Source organism: Rhipicephalus microplus, unplaced genomic scaffold (assembly GCF_043290135.1).
Source record: "Rhipicephalus microplus isolate Deutch F79 unplaced genomic scaffold, USDA_Rmic scaffold_28, whole genome shotgun sequence".
Taxonomy (NCBI): Eukaryota; Metazoa; Arthropoda; class Arachnida; order Ixodida; family Ixodidae; genus Rhipicephalus; species Rhipicephalus microplus.
Window position 1 is genome coordinate 205,121 of NW_027464601.1, and position 14,943 is coordinate 220,063.

Here is a 14,943-nt window from a genome sequence, read left to right on the forward strand (position 1 = left end):
ACGCAAATGAGCTGCGTGAGATGTGTTTTTATTTGAGTGACAGTTTATTACCGATTAATTAATGAAATGTTTCTGAGCTATTGTTTCTTTTATTATCACATCAAATTGTTCGTGTCATTTTTTAAATAGGTGTGGAGGGAATATGACGCGTTATTGGTGTTTCTAACAGGTTGATATTTTAATCATATATAATTTATTTCCATTTTCGTATGCTAATATACCCATCCATCTAAATAGCATTGTGTTCAACGACTGTGGCATGTTATCCGGTTAATCTATCTGTTGATTTTTTTTCATGATGAGCTACATTATGATTGCTTCCCTTGGTGAATCACTGTATATAAAAGTGCGGGTGATTTGTCTCTTCAGAACACCACATACTTTCACGATTACTGCCTGCTGCTTTCTGCAGTACTTAAGGTAAGAAATGAAACCTTGCATTTATGAATATAATTTTATTGGTTCTGCTCTTATATGCCTTTAGGACATATTTTCAGTATTTCCACTCACAATATGCTGAAAAGCACGCTCATTATTCTCTCCCACTCTAGTGGTACACATAAAATTCTCACAATCATGGTCAACACAATTGTATTTTTAATGTGGCTACTCCAGTGTGAGCCAGATATATTTCAGAATAGAAATTGCTCGAGTTATTTAATCATATACTTAAAAAAATGTTGTTAATATTAGGGCCGTATCGCAAGGAAGGCTCAAATTGTTAGTTCATATATGTTCAATGTTAGTTCGTTGTTAGACCGAGATCTTCTCTTCGGTACATAAGCCTCAAGAAATGCAATGAGCGCGCTATATTAGGACGTTCAGTTTGTAAATCAATCATTATTTACCAGACAACTCACCGAAAACAAATCAAGATAATGCGGTGTAATTTACTGTACTTGTTTTAAATATTCATGTAGAATTCGCAATCAAGGGTTTGACTTCACGCAGTTTACTGAAGTATACGATGCCAGTGATGTAATATTATATAGAAGCAGTCCAGTGTTATCGAACTCCCTGTTTAACTATTGGCTTTGAGTAAACCTTCTTCACTATTTTGTCTAATGATATCATTATTTTTACCCTATATTGATTTAATTGCTTTGGGTTATATAACACACTGGCGCCGGATTATGAAAGAACCTAGATTTCCTAAGAAGGCAGACCAAGCATCAAGCAAGACTACCCTCCTAAGGTCGTGATGCTGCCCCGGTCAAATCCCAGAGAATTCTTCACGGTTCAATCTTCCCGTGCTTTAAATTTTCATATCCAATGAATTAGGTACTTTATAAATCACACTTGAAGTCCATAATGCTGTTCTCTATCCAATATTCATTAAGTATAGTTCGACGTCTTACAACGTTTTTGTTGACTTGATTTTCTACGCCTTTCCCCCAAAATTTTGGAATGTGTGCTTTTCACAGGGGACAACATCATGAGAGGTTGCCAATTTATCAGTCTCGCTGTGCTTATTGGCACTGTCATAGGTAGGAATTTTCCGAAATATTGTTATTTCCACCTTGTGTTGTTATGAAGACCATTTTGTATAGCGTAAAACTAGGAATGACAAATGTTACTTTTAGTAAAAAGTGTGAAGACACCTGCGAAAGGTTGCTTGCAGAAAATTCAATTTCAGGAAACCTACACGAATGTCACCTGAGAAAGACTAGGTACGAGAATGAGTGGCGCGAAATTCAATAAATTTTCAGCGTTATGCCATCTCATTTTGTCCTGCATTACGCGCCAAAAACAAAGAAAGATAATGAAGATCAGCAGCATCTGGCTGAAGTGTGTATATCGACGAAGCGAAATCGACACCATTACTATAAAAAGCAAGGCCATAAATTAGCATACATGTCTTTGACAACAATAAATGTTTTCGAATATAATAGGTAAAAAATAACAGATTCCACGTACTGTTGGTATCGGTGATTTGCGAAGCACGAATTAGAGAGGTTGATATGTAACTTTATTGTCAGCACAATTAGGTGGTGGACATAAATTATTCCGGACATGACTTGCATGCCACGATTATTATGTTTGCATGTGCGATTCGCCTTCGTAGTCTATTCACGTCACGTGATACAAAATTTAGTGTCACATGACAGGATATGTGGAGCTAGCGAAACAGCTGTGTGGACGCTATGAGCTCAGCATGTTGTCATGATTTACATCACACGCACGTCATGAATATAATGTTTGGACGTGTCATTTACCTTCATCGTCCATTAACTTAATGCGATAAAAAGTTTAATACAGGTGGAACGAGCCAAAAAGCCGCGTGCGCGCTGTGAGCGTAGCATGTATTCATATTTTACATGACATGCATATCTAGATTATTATGTTTGGACGCGTCATTTACCTTCATCATGCATCACGTCACGTAATAGCAAATTGGGTATATGTAGAGCCAGTGAAACGGCCATGAGCACGACATAAGCGTAACATAGAGCCATGTTTTACGGAACATTACTATCATGTTCGGACGTGTCATTTACCTTTCCCGTCTGTTCACGTCGGCTGATACAAAATTCGGTACATACGCTGCCAGCGAAACGGCCAAAAGTGCGTAATATGTGTAGCATGTAGTCATCTTTTCCATGATTTGCATATCCAGATTATCATCTTTGGACGCGTAATTCTCGTCATCTAATGGGCAACTAATTGGAAGTATGATTTGAATGTGTCATTAACATCATATATTACCAAATGTCGTATGTGTGGAGCTAGCGAAACGTCAAGGAGCACGCTAAGAGCGTAGCATGTAGTCACGTTTTACATGACACATATATCTTGATTATATGTTTGGGCGTGTCATTTACCTTCAGCGTCTATTCACGTATTCTGATACCAAATTTTGTAAATGTGAATCTAGCAAAACGGCTGCGACCATGCTAATAGTGTAGCTTGTAATCTTGTTTTACATAACATGCAACTCATGGTTGTCATGTTTGGACGTGTCATTAACCTTTGTCTTTCATTTCCGTTCCGTAATACAAAATTTCTTACATTTGAAGCTAGCAAAACGACCATGAGCGCACCATGAGCTTGCCGTGTAGCCATGGCTAGTCATAACATGAAAATCATGACCTGCATGTCGTGATTACCAGGTAAGGGTCTGTGATTTCTGTTTGTAAAACAGTCATGTCGTATAATACTACTTTTCCTAATTGTTTGAACGAAACCACTTGCGATGGCAGCAAGACTATGAATCCTAAATTAGGACATTCATGACATACATATCATGATTTCCATGTTTTGACTAGAATATTATTGTTCCTATACAGTCATGTTAAGTAATATCAATATTGGCATTGATACCATTTTCGAGACGGCCAGGAGAGATAAAAGTCGTAGGCGGTTTGATGGATGCGCTCGAAGTCGTAGAAGTTGGCTAAGAAATGTTTCGCATTTGAAAGTGGCATTTACCACACATAGCGGTTGGTATAACTCGATAGTGAAACGTCTCTTTAGAGAGCTACCAGAGCATTTATGTGCAATACCGCAGGAACAGAAACAAATTACAAAGTCACTTTAAGAACGGCAAGCAGCTCAAAACTTCCAAAATCAAAAATCTATATGGGAGCCGACAGATAGAAACACGTAGTGGGATAGTCAGGTTGAACTGTAGAAGTGCCTTGGACGAGCTGGCCAACGATTCGATAGAAGAACCTATCTTCGGCAAAGGCACCTTTTCATCTTTCGCGTGTTAGTTTTAAGAAAGTTAAGAGTGACGTCATCTTCTGGTGGTGGCACGGGTCCCTGTTGGCTATTGCCGTCTTGAAAGAGAAAAACTATAGATCAGAGGTATGCAGTCATCATTCACTTCAATTTAAAAATTTTCTTGGACGATGGGGTAGGACAGAAAAAGAAAAGAAGAAAAAAAAACTAGAAAAGTAAGAGGCAGAACAACACGCAAACTAGGAGGGGTGCGCTGCAAAGCAGTCTCCGCTATAGACACAAAAAAGTTAAAGAGCTTGAAAGTTCGAAATCCACAGACGGTTGCCGTGTCCGGCCACTACAAAAGGTTGCCGACGATAGCGATTTACGCCTGTTCTCGAAACACTATGAGTGCTACTCATAACAAGTAACGTGGTTACAATAAAAGAGGGGGTGGGGAGTGGGGAGGCGGCGTATTTTTATATGCCAATGAGCCGAAAGTAAGTGATGCCGGATGGGGTCGGGAGATCACGTGTTTAATGTGGACAATCATTGACGAAATTATCTTTTGGGTATCCTCGTCGGTGGCCGACTCAGCGAAATTGCCTAAAAATTTATCGGCATGTTGGCTGAGAAAAACGATAATTAAGAATGCAACGGAAATGAGCAACGACAAAAGACAAACAAAGAAAAAAGAAAGAAAAAACTGAATGGATGAGGCGGGGTTGGAATAAAAGGGACGCTAATGGTAACAAACGGGGAAAGAACGGTGGCAGCGAGAGGTGACGTATAGAACTTTCTGTGTTGGCAATGAATAACGATGCGCGGCGGGATTGGTTTTAAAAGTGAGAAAAAAAAGCAGTGGCTGAAATTTCTAGAAATCAAAAACTTCGTAGTTGTATATAGACACAAGCATATCTATATTTAAAATAAAAAAATGAAAGAGAATCACAATGGTACGATATGAAGACTAGGAAAGATTTTATGTAATACTAGTTATGTCTATTTGAGGGCTGAGTGTATCTGTCTTTGTCAATAATAATCCAATTGTGCTATGGCTTTCAGCAACTTCAAATTGCCGCACGCTGCATTTATTCCTGATGGGTGTAGCGACTGAGCGACTGAAATTTGTGTATGAAATATTATTCCGTGCATTTAGTTTTTCGAGGTGATCGTAAATTAGTTAGTAAAACGTGGAGCTATGCTTGGTCGACATTGAGGTCCTGTGGATTGAAGTGAGCGGCTACGACTTTTGGCAAACTGTGCTTTGTGTCTGCACGGTGGCCTTTCAGTCTTACAATAATTGGCTGCACAGTTTCAGCTATATATATTTCCGCAAAATGCCACACTCGAGACAGTATTGTAGGTTGGTACAAGTAGAGGTGAAGCTCGATGCCACATTGTGGATGTAATCAAATGTTGTGCTTTTACGTTAGTTGCCAGCTGTATATGTTTGCAGGTATAGCATCTCAGCCAGCCACAGGGGCCAGTCGTTGTTCTAGTTTTTGCTTTAGGTTTTGTGCGAACAAGCATATCCTTGCAGTTAGGTCGCGTCTGTAGACGACCTAAGGCGGTTCGGGAAAGCATTTTAAAAGTTTCTGGTTGGTTGTTGAAATTGAGTAATAGTTTGTGAGGATGTTGTTCATCTTCAGGAAAGAGTTAGAAAACTTTGTAGTGAGAAGAGGCGTAGTTGTTGTTGGTGTGCTTTAAGAGCACGGTTGTAGTGCTTCATTGCGGTACAGTTCCAATGCGTCCGTATAGTCTTTGTAGAGGAATGTGCAAGGTTTGTTTCTTTCTCTTATAGATCATTTTAGGGTGGTAAGTCTACGTAATCTTCGTTTTTTATGCATATGCGGCGTAACCTTCTTAACTGACTCTTGAAAATGCACTGTTTACAGTATCTCTAGAGGTAGCTTGTATATTCCTAGTATTGTTGCTTGTCAAATGTTTTTTTTTTCAGAGTTGACTTTAGTACAACATTTTCAAGCTAAATGGTGGTGTATAGAAGGTTGATGCGCTTAGTCGATGTATCAGAGGTGAACTGTATTGTTGTATGAAATGAGTTCAGCAATGAAGTGAATTCATCTAGGTTTTGCGCCCATGTCCCCATAATATAATTATGTCAGCTAAGTACCGAAGGTACTTGTCAGGTTTGTTCTTACAGTGAGACAGGATTTCGGTTTCTAGAATTCCCATGAATATATTCGCTAGGTGGGAGCAAATGAGGTACCCACGCTTTTTCTTTTATTTGGAGGTAGTAGTTTTTCTCGAATTCTAAGCAGTGATGTAAAAGCACTAATTTTAGTAGTGCTAAATATATTTCAGTACAATGTTGTGCGTTCTGTTGGAATATTGTTAGCTCAACTGCAGCAAAGCCCTCGGGGATAGGGATATTATCCAATTTATTTAATGGGAAGGTAGCGAAACGGCCGCAAGCGCATCATGAGCATGGCATGTAGTCATGTAATTACATGACCCGCATCTCATGATTATCATGTTTTCACCAGTCACATACTTTCGCCATTCATTTACGTCCTGAAATACCAAATTCTGTATATGCAAAGCTAGCAAAACGGCCGCGAGCACATCATGAGTGTGGCATGTAGTCATGCTGTTACATGGCAGGCATGTCATGATTGATATGACACATTTTGTTACATGACACGCATATCACGCATGACATGAAACGCATGTCGCGTGTGTTCGCCATGCAGTCATGTCAGACCATACCGGTTTTGCAACATATCAAGTGAATAAAACCACCGCAAGAGCATCAAGACTATGGCATGTATATCATGACATTTATCACATACATATCACAATTTCTAGGTTAGGACTAGTCAGTTATGTTCGTAATACAGTCATGTTATATCATACCAGGTTTGGTATCGATACCAAAATCTAAACGGCCAGGAGAGCTACAAGTCGCAGGCGGCTAGATAAATAGATGGATGGATGGATGGATGGATGGATGGATGGATGGATGGATACGATCAAAGTCGCTAAACTTTGCCAAGAAATGCTTCGCATTTAGAACTTATCTTCATAACTGCGAGGTGGAGGCACAGCCTTTTCGCTAAGTAGGCGTACATATGATTACGATCTGAAATAGCTGTGTAGCTAATTTAGAAACGAACACGATTCAGTACGCTGCGTTAATATATCTATTTACGATTCAACCCAAGGGCGTACGCTTATGATATTGCCTGTTTTCTTACTAATATATTGATCATTGCGTGCTGTAAACGTTCACGTTACACCACGCGCGACCATCATGCATTTGTTTTTTTTTCAGCGGCGCTAAGTATGTGCCCTACTGCAACCAGCCTGGAAGTCATGTTCAGGCCGCGCACAGAAGAGATTGAAGATGCAGCTAAATGAGCCACCGAAACATTTATGTTGAGTTTGCCTGTTCAGCAGACCCTAAACGAAAGCTGAAATCAACCTTGAAATAAACCATTGAGCCTGAATATTTCTTGTTGTTTTACAATTATTTAGGTACTTTAATATTGGAATGTATTTATTTGCTTAATGTTTATTTATTCATATTCTTCGGTATACGAATCGAGGTATGAAGAAGATTCATGAAGAACTGACATGAAACGGCGAAAGCGCTTAGATGGCAACCGGCAATCTGTTGCGTATACTATATAACTGCTGCGTATACTATATAATGGGTATTCAGTCAGATGTTCCTGTACACGAACGTAAAGTATGACACTGTGTCAAGAAAACTGCAGAATATGTTCGCATACATTCATTAAACTCACCCATTTATTAATTTCAAACGTTATACCTACCCGTGGCAGCCCAGTGTTAATAAAAATAGTAAAGTTTCCTGTTAATAGCTAGAAAAGTTTGGTAGAGCCTTCGACTTAATAAATACTCAGCCAACTATGACGCCAGATGCTTCTTAGCTGCATTGTTTGATATGCAGTTATCGTGAAAATATTATGCTAAACTTAAACAAACAATAATTGCATACATTTTACCAGAATTTTACCGTGCTACGTGGTTGCGCATACAAATGCGAATAAAATGAAACAACATAATGGCGTTCAAAACAAGAGTTGATTTTCTTACTGCAAGGCTGCGACCCGGTATATGAGTGTTTTTCGAAACTGGGAGTATGCTAGAGTACGAATGGGCGAATATTCGAAGATTTCAGATAACATATCGAGTAACCTCTTTTTCCGGTCGGAACTTGAATGAAATTGTGAATATTTTAATGAGAGGATATTTTGCTAATAAGTAGTGACGAGAAATGACACAGAGAACCAGACAATGGAGCAATGAGAAGTAGCATGTTTTTTTTTTTTTCATTACACGGGAGGTGCATGCGAGTAATGTACATAACGACTATCCATGCTGTACTGAATGCGTTTTCACGCGCTTTTGCTTGACCCGCCAGTGTTTTAGAATAAGAGAGTCTCATTATACCCTTACTTTCTCCGGGATAAATATAACAATGTTTAGTCACAAAAGTTTCATGAGATATCTGCTCAAATGTTAAAAATATAGGCAGATCTCAAGTACTGTGAGAATTGATGATATGCAAAGCACGAATGAGAGAGGTGTATATGTCATTTTAACATCAGCACAATCCTATCGCGAAACCCATGGCACTGGCCCAGCGCCATACCTGATTACTGGACAGGTGTGGCGCTGAAACTGGGACAGTGCCACGTTGCACGAGGCACGCTGGCACTGCACAGTGGGACAACCACTATCGGCCGAAATCTGGCTTTTAGTAATTAGGGCTTAAACACGCGTGCAGTAAAAAAAGAAAACCATGAAAAAAGTGAGTGAGCCAGAGTCGAACCTACTACCTCAAGAAATCACACATTTTGAGCTTGACACACTGCCCACTACTCTACACCTGAAAGACGAAAATTATTGCATTTTTTCATCTGAAAAGAAATTCACGTATCTAATAATTTGATTATGCCGTTTACCCACGCAGTGCTTCGTCTCTTCGTGCTCGCAATAAACAGGTGATTGTTAGCTTAGTTTTTGTGGGTTGCGTTGCATCACATTCATATGACACGTTTTGCCGCAATGCTTGTTAGCGTAGCTTCAGATTTGTCACGACAATCATAGTGACTCGCTATGCGGCTAGTAATAAATATGTAGAAAACAGTGTTCATCTGTAATGCTCACTGAACACTGTAGACTTTGTGCCTTGATAGTTTGGAAGCATTTTGCGTCCTACTCATTTACGTTACGCGCACGACATCCGCAGTACTTCACTCTAACGTAAACTACTCCTTCGCTTAGGGCCGTACTTCTTATGCCAGGGCTGCTGTGAAGATCGTAGAAATTCAGTTAGAAAGAGTCTGGTAATCGTTTAAATGTAGTTTAGATCAAAACAGACCAATGAATGTTTATATTTTCACCTTCTGTATCGCAAACACTAGGGGCACTGGCCCAGCGCCAAACCGATTACTGGACCAGTGTCCAGTGTGGCGCTGACTTTGGGCAACGTTTTTAGATATGGTCAGTTGGCAAAGCGCGCGGCTTTCCGGCGGTGCGGAGCAGCATACTGCAATCGCCTACCAGACGGTGGCGCTGCTTTAACGTGGAGATCGGTCTTGCTGCGTCGTCTGTAATTGCTGGAAAGGCGCTGGCAGGAGTCTACCACATCGTTTGCAAGCACAAGCGTAACTTCGCTCGCACTTAATCTCGCTTTAGCAAAAAAGTGCTTTTGCGTTGTATCTCAACGTTTTAACCAGAAAAGAAAACTGCACACACACACAAATGAGAGAGAGAAGCAAGGAGTGCACAGTGCCCTTACCTTTCTTCGTTCTGCGTCACATTGTAACCAGTGCTTGTTCTTCGCCAATGCGCGTAAAAATTGTTCCGGGATCCCATAATGCCCAATCATATTACAACTTTACTATAACACGCATTACACGGCCGAAATTTCCTGCAAAGCCTTGAAATTCGACAGGCAAGAAATAAAGAAAAACGGCAGCATATTCATGGAGTGAATGATGGAGAGTGGGGCGAAGCATTCGTCCGTCCATTTATTCTTGCTTCCGTCCGTCCATGCGTCCGTCCGTGCGACCATCCATGCGTCCATCTGCCCATCCGTGTGTGCGTCTGTTCGTGTGTCCGCGCCTGCGTTCGTCCATGCATCCGCCCCTGCGTCCGTTCATGCGTCCATCTAGCATCTCTCTGTGTGTCCATTCTTCCATCTATTCAACACTCCAAGTACCACCATCTCGCATCTTTTCATCATATACTCCCTATATAGAAGCACTGCCATCCAGTGGACAATCCAAGGACTAAACGTGATGTGGCACACGCACACTTTCTCGCGGCTTGCGCTTCGGGTGTACTTTTCAATTTTTTCAATTTTCTTTATTTATTTACCAGACCAAACTGGAAGGTCGCCAAGGCTAAAAGCCGTGAGAAACGGCTTTTAGCCTTTTCTATCTAGCATCTCTCTGCCAAAGGCCCTGGTGACCTGAATATACACATGGCAGTAGTGCGGAAATGATTACAAGTACATAACATGCAAGTACAATAAAAAAAAAAAAAAAAATATGAACAATACACAATTCAAAAATGATTTTTTAACTGATTATTTTACAATACCTGTTATAAAATGTGTAAAAAAGGGTTTTCAATAAGCAAAATACACCATGCACAGACAAATCGTATACATTGACACTTATCAACCTAAAAAAAAACATATATACATTTATGTGAAAACACATACATTCATATCGCTAATACAACGCAAGATAACGAGATATAACATGATACAATTTATTTACACTGGACTGGACTAGGAATGTTCCTATGGAGCCAGAGAGCAGAAATGTGAGTGTAGTTGTTTTTTGTTGCAGGAGATTGTACTTTCGTGCGTGTTAAGTGTTGTGGGAACGTTGTAGGCCAAGGCTTGGTGTCTATATGTAGTGCGGAAACGCGGTACGAACCAAATATCTGTATTTCTTGTAGGAAACGTAATGACACGACGCTGTAGGCATGACAGTAATCTAATGAAGTTGGAGAACTCCTTATTCGAGAAATAAAGTGTGTGCAATAAGCGAAATGTGTAAAGGTTGTCAGCTCGTATTATATTAAATTCTTGGAAAGCTCCACGCGTCGTTCCGAACGGTTCAATATTTCCAATCTGGCGGACTATTTTTTTTTGCAAAGTAATGACTTTATTGATGTTTGCTTTGCTTGTCGTGGCCCATACAAGGCTGCAATACATTAGATGTGAATTAAATAGCGCATAATATATCTGAAGTTTCACTTTGAGCGGCAAAATGTTCCGGCAACGAGACATCACTCCTGTTACCGAAGAAAGCTTTTTACAAACAAAATTTACATGTGTATCCCAGCCTAGATTGGAGGAAAAATAAACTCCGAGTATTTTGTAGCTATCAACAATATCAATCGGCACTGATTCAAGAACTAAAGGTTGATGGGTAGCGAGTACTTTATTTTTGGCACGAAAAACAATGGCTTTGGTTTTATTTGGATTAATTTTAAGCTGGTTCATTCTGGACCATGACGAAATTCTTGAAAGTATATCATTTGCTTTGCTTACAATGTCATCTAAGTTAACGCCATCAAGGATTATTGTTGAATCGTCCGCATATATGACGTATTTAACTGTTGTGTCCAGTTGAACAATGTCATTAATGTAAACATTGAACATCAGCGGACCAAGTATACTGCCTTGCGGCACACCACGAGTGAGGGGCAAGAATGACGAGCTATTTTCATTAATGTAAACACTTTGGCACCTATTGCTAAGATATGATCGAATTAAAGATTTGGCAACACCCCGAATGCCATTTGATTCTAATTTGTCTAACAATATATTATGATGAAGCGAGTCAAATGCCTTACTGAAATCTAGAAATATGCTGATTTCCCACCTTTAACCACCTCGAGTTCTTGGTATATACTAGTTCACTGTATTCATGGCACTGCGGCTCAACGCTCGCTAAACCATTCTAAAACTAAGGAGGTTACACCCAGCGAGTATAATGTAGCAACCTATTCTTGTCAGATAGTGCTCAATGTACATGCCAATGGCTGCTAATGGGGGTCGCAGCGTTCGCGTTAACTAAAAACCAAATCCTCCTGTCTCTCATTCCCCCTTAGAAGCCATTGGCATGTACATTGAGCACTGTCTTTTATTGTTCAACGACGCACAGAGGATTTCTCTCCCCGGCACCACCTGGGAGGTCAAAATGTTATACTTGTTACACATTACAATGGCTACGAGGGACGAACGAGTGCCGCTATAAGGAGCATTAAGTCAAGTTGCCCTTTGAGTCAGTCGAATCAAGACTGTTCAAACGTGGTGTCGCCAACATGTGCATTCAGGATGCCCTGTAAATCAGCTTGATAATTTTGTTGAAATCTTGTCACATGCTGGGTTGTAAGCACATTTTGGAAATCTGCGCCAGATAGCTTGGCGAACGAAGACTCTTAGCAAGGCTATTCAGTCGTATTAAAAATGTGCAGCGTGATCAAATAAAGTAGTAAATACTGAAGTTCAGAAACAAAGATGTTCCTTTGGTTTTTTCTCCATTTTCATGAACCTAGCACATTACACGCGTAACCAGTTCTTGCGTGCGCTGTGCCAGAAGGTCTACTTTTTTCTAAATGATTATAGACGTTTGGAAAAAATTTTAGCAGCCAACACAAACGGTAGATGTTATTTTGGAACTCACGCAGCCTCCCTGGATAAGACTGTAAACTTCGAGGCCACGCATACGAAATCTGACACATCTTGCCGCTTTTCTAATGATCAAAGACCACGATAACAGCGAGGAACATCGGATCCTCTGTTAGGAATTGCCCACAGATCAGCCACCGGCACAAGTCTTGGTTTCTCAGCTAGCCCAACCTCATCAGCCACGCAGATCTACGGGACAGTTGCTTTGATCAATAAATGAGATAAGTACGTCTCAAATGAGATTTCTTTTTCAGAACCAGTCGTAACAAAAAAGAATACGCAGTAATGCCAAGGACGTATAAGAGATGTTCTCAGAGGTAACTGTATTGTAAACGTGCGTATAAAAATTTGGAGGGAGAGATCACGTGCCACTGCCAGTATCAGAAGCTGCTATCTTCGAGCAACACGTCCGATTCTGCCACTGAGCTACGGTGGCGGCCACCGCTCTGAACTTTTCTTGGCATTATTGTCTGATCTGTCCTCATCAACATTGGTCTAACAAAGAAAACTAGCAGGTAAATTCACAGCTTCCAGAAGTCATAGCGAGGGTCCCTTTCTGGCAGACTTGATTCCTAGATGTTGTATGCAGAGATATCTTCGTTTATATACTATCTCGTAATAAGAACACGAGCTACATGACACCGAACTGGCGCAAATACACTGTTCGAGGCTTGCCATAATGGCAGCGGAAGACGCTACCAGACGGGTTCACGTTTAAATACCCATATATACCCTATAAAGTGGACGGGGCTCGACCGCCCCCATGCCTGAGTATTATAGCTTTGGATGAATTATTGGAAGGCTTCACATTCTAATCCCGTCGTTCGCAAGCAGCCATTTTTTCACTTTTTATTGTTTACATTCCTAGAATTACTTCTAATAACATATTCTATACTTTTCTTGCAATATGTGTCTTTTTTTCTTGATATATCATCTTACGAAGACAACGTGCCCTTAAATTTGCGGATTTTTGAGTGGTTGACTCAAGCACAAAGACTGCTTGCTGCAAAGAGATGTCAGCAATTTACTGCATTTTTCAGGCAGGCATGTGCTCACGGAGCATGCACTTTTGTGCGAACAAGCCCGGTGGCACTCATTGTCCGTTTCCGCTATGTTGAGGCATATTCATCAGGTGTCATCGTTTTCATACAACGTCGTTGTAACAGGGCGAAATTAAACATCAGTATAGAAGTTTAAAATACCGATAAAAATTGTAAATATAGAATGATGTAATCTCGGTAGTCAAGCACTCTAACAAAACTTGTGTTCACTGTGGACACAAAGAAGAGATTCATTCGTTGCAATAGCGCCGCAGCGACCTGACAAAAAAAAAGATAACAAAGTACTTGAATATGACAAAATCCGGAAAGACACTCATTCACTATTAAAATATAAGATTTAAATAGACGTGCAAAACGCGAAAGCGATTAGTTTTTATTCATAAAGCCATTCATCCAATACGCATCATGAAATGGTATTTTTATCTTGAAGAAATGATAACAGAAGATTCATGACAACAGCTTTTTTTGTAGCTCAACTAAGCCTGGTAATAATTCTCTCGCAATATTATTATATAAGAGGAAAGATCCAGAGGCATGTAGCGATTAAACATTATTGCGGGCCAGCTGCTATAAAAACGCTTTATCTGACTTGTACTTGCCTGGGAGAATGTATGAACAAGTTATATAGTGATACATGGTTTTGTCATAAGCTGGCAGTTTCAACCGCGCGGAGCATTGCCTGTTTCTAGTGCGTCATTCGTCTATTAAAAACAACATGAGACGTGATTTGAATAAAATAATGAGGTTCGGAGACCAATAGTAAGAACTAAAGCCTAACGTATTTTGCTATGTTTGTGTATATACGTTTAAACGATCTAATTAGAGAACATTCATAAGGCAGGTCAATATAAAGGCCTGAATTGCGCTCCTATAATTTGGAAGAGTACAACATGCGTTTGCTATTACTGTAAGCCGCAAAATGTTCCCAAACAAAGTAATAGCGTCGCATTGAGTCATCGGAAATATTTTTATCCAAATGCCGTACGAAGTATTCCTCCCGAGTGAAACCTCTCATGGATTTCAGTAATCACTGTTCAGCATTCTTCAAATGCCACAGCCCCGCCACGGTGGTCCAGTGGCTAAAGTACTCGGCTGCTGATCCGCAGGTCGCGGGCTCGAATCCCGGCTGCGGCGGCTGCATTTCGAATGGAGGCGGAAAGGTTGTAGGCCCATGTGCTCTGATTGTGGTGCACGTTCAAGGACCCCAGGTGGTGGAAATTTCCGGAGCCCTCCACTACGGCGTCTCTCATATTAAAATTGGTGGTCACAGCGATTCATCAGTATTGTCAACATTTTTGACAAAAATAACTTAAGATACTAGTTGAACAAAGTGAATCAAAATTACGCGAATGATCAAATAACTTCTCAATAAACACTTTCCAACCACATTAACTTTATTCGTAGCGCGCCTGTACAAACACGTGATAGAGAGGACATTTAGATGAGCCAAAGATTTATAGAGCACTAGTTGTTTAGGTTGCCTTATTGGAATGCCTGAAAAAGAAATATTACATA

The 14,943-nt window shown here is 40.3% G+C and overlaps 1 long non-coding RNA gene across 1 annotated transcript; it reads left to right on the forward strand.

Moving 5' to 3' along the window:
• Positions 1-321: 321 nt before the first annotated feature.
• On the forward strand, positions 322-7,132 carry LOC142786718 (uncharacterized). The gene is made up of 3 exons (XR_012889136.1): positions 322-420; positions 1,425-1,487; positions 6,956-7,132. It is a non-coding gene; the product is annotated as an uncharacterized LOC142786718 (long non-coding RNA).
• The last annotated feature ends 7,811 nt before the right edge of the window (positions 7,133-14,943 follow it).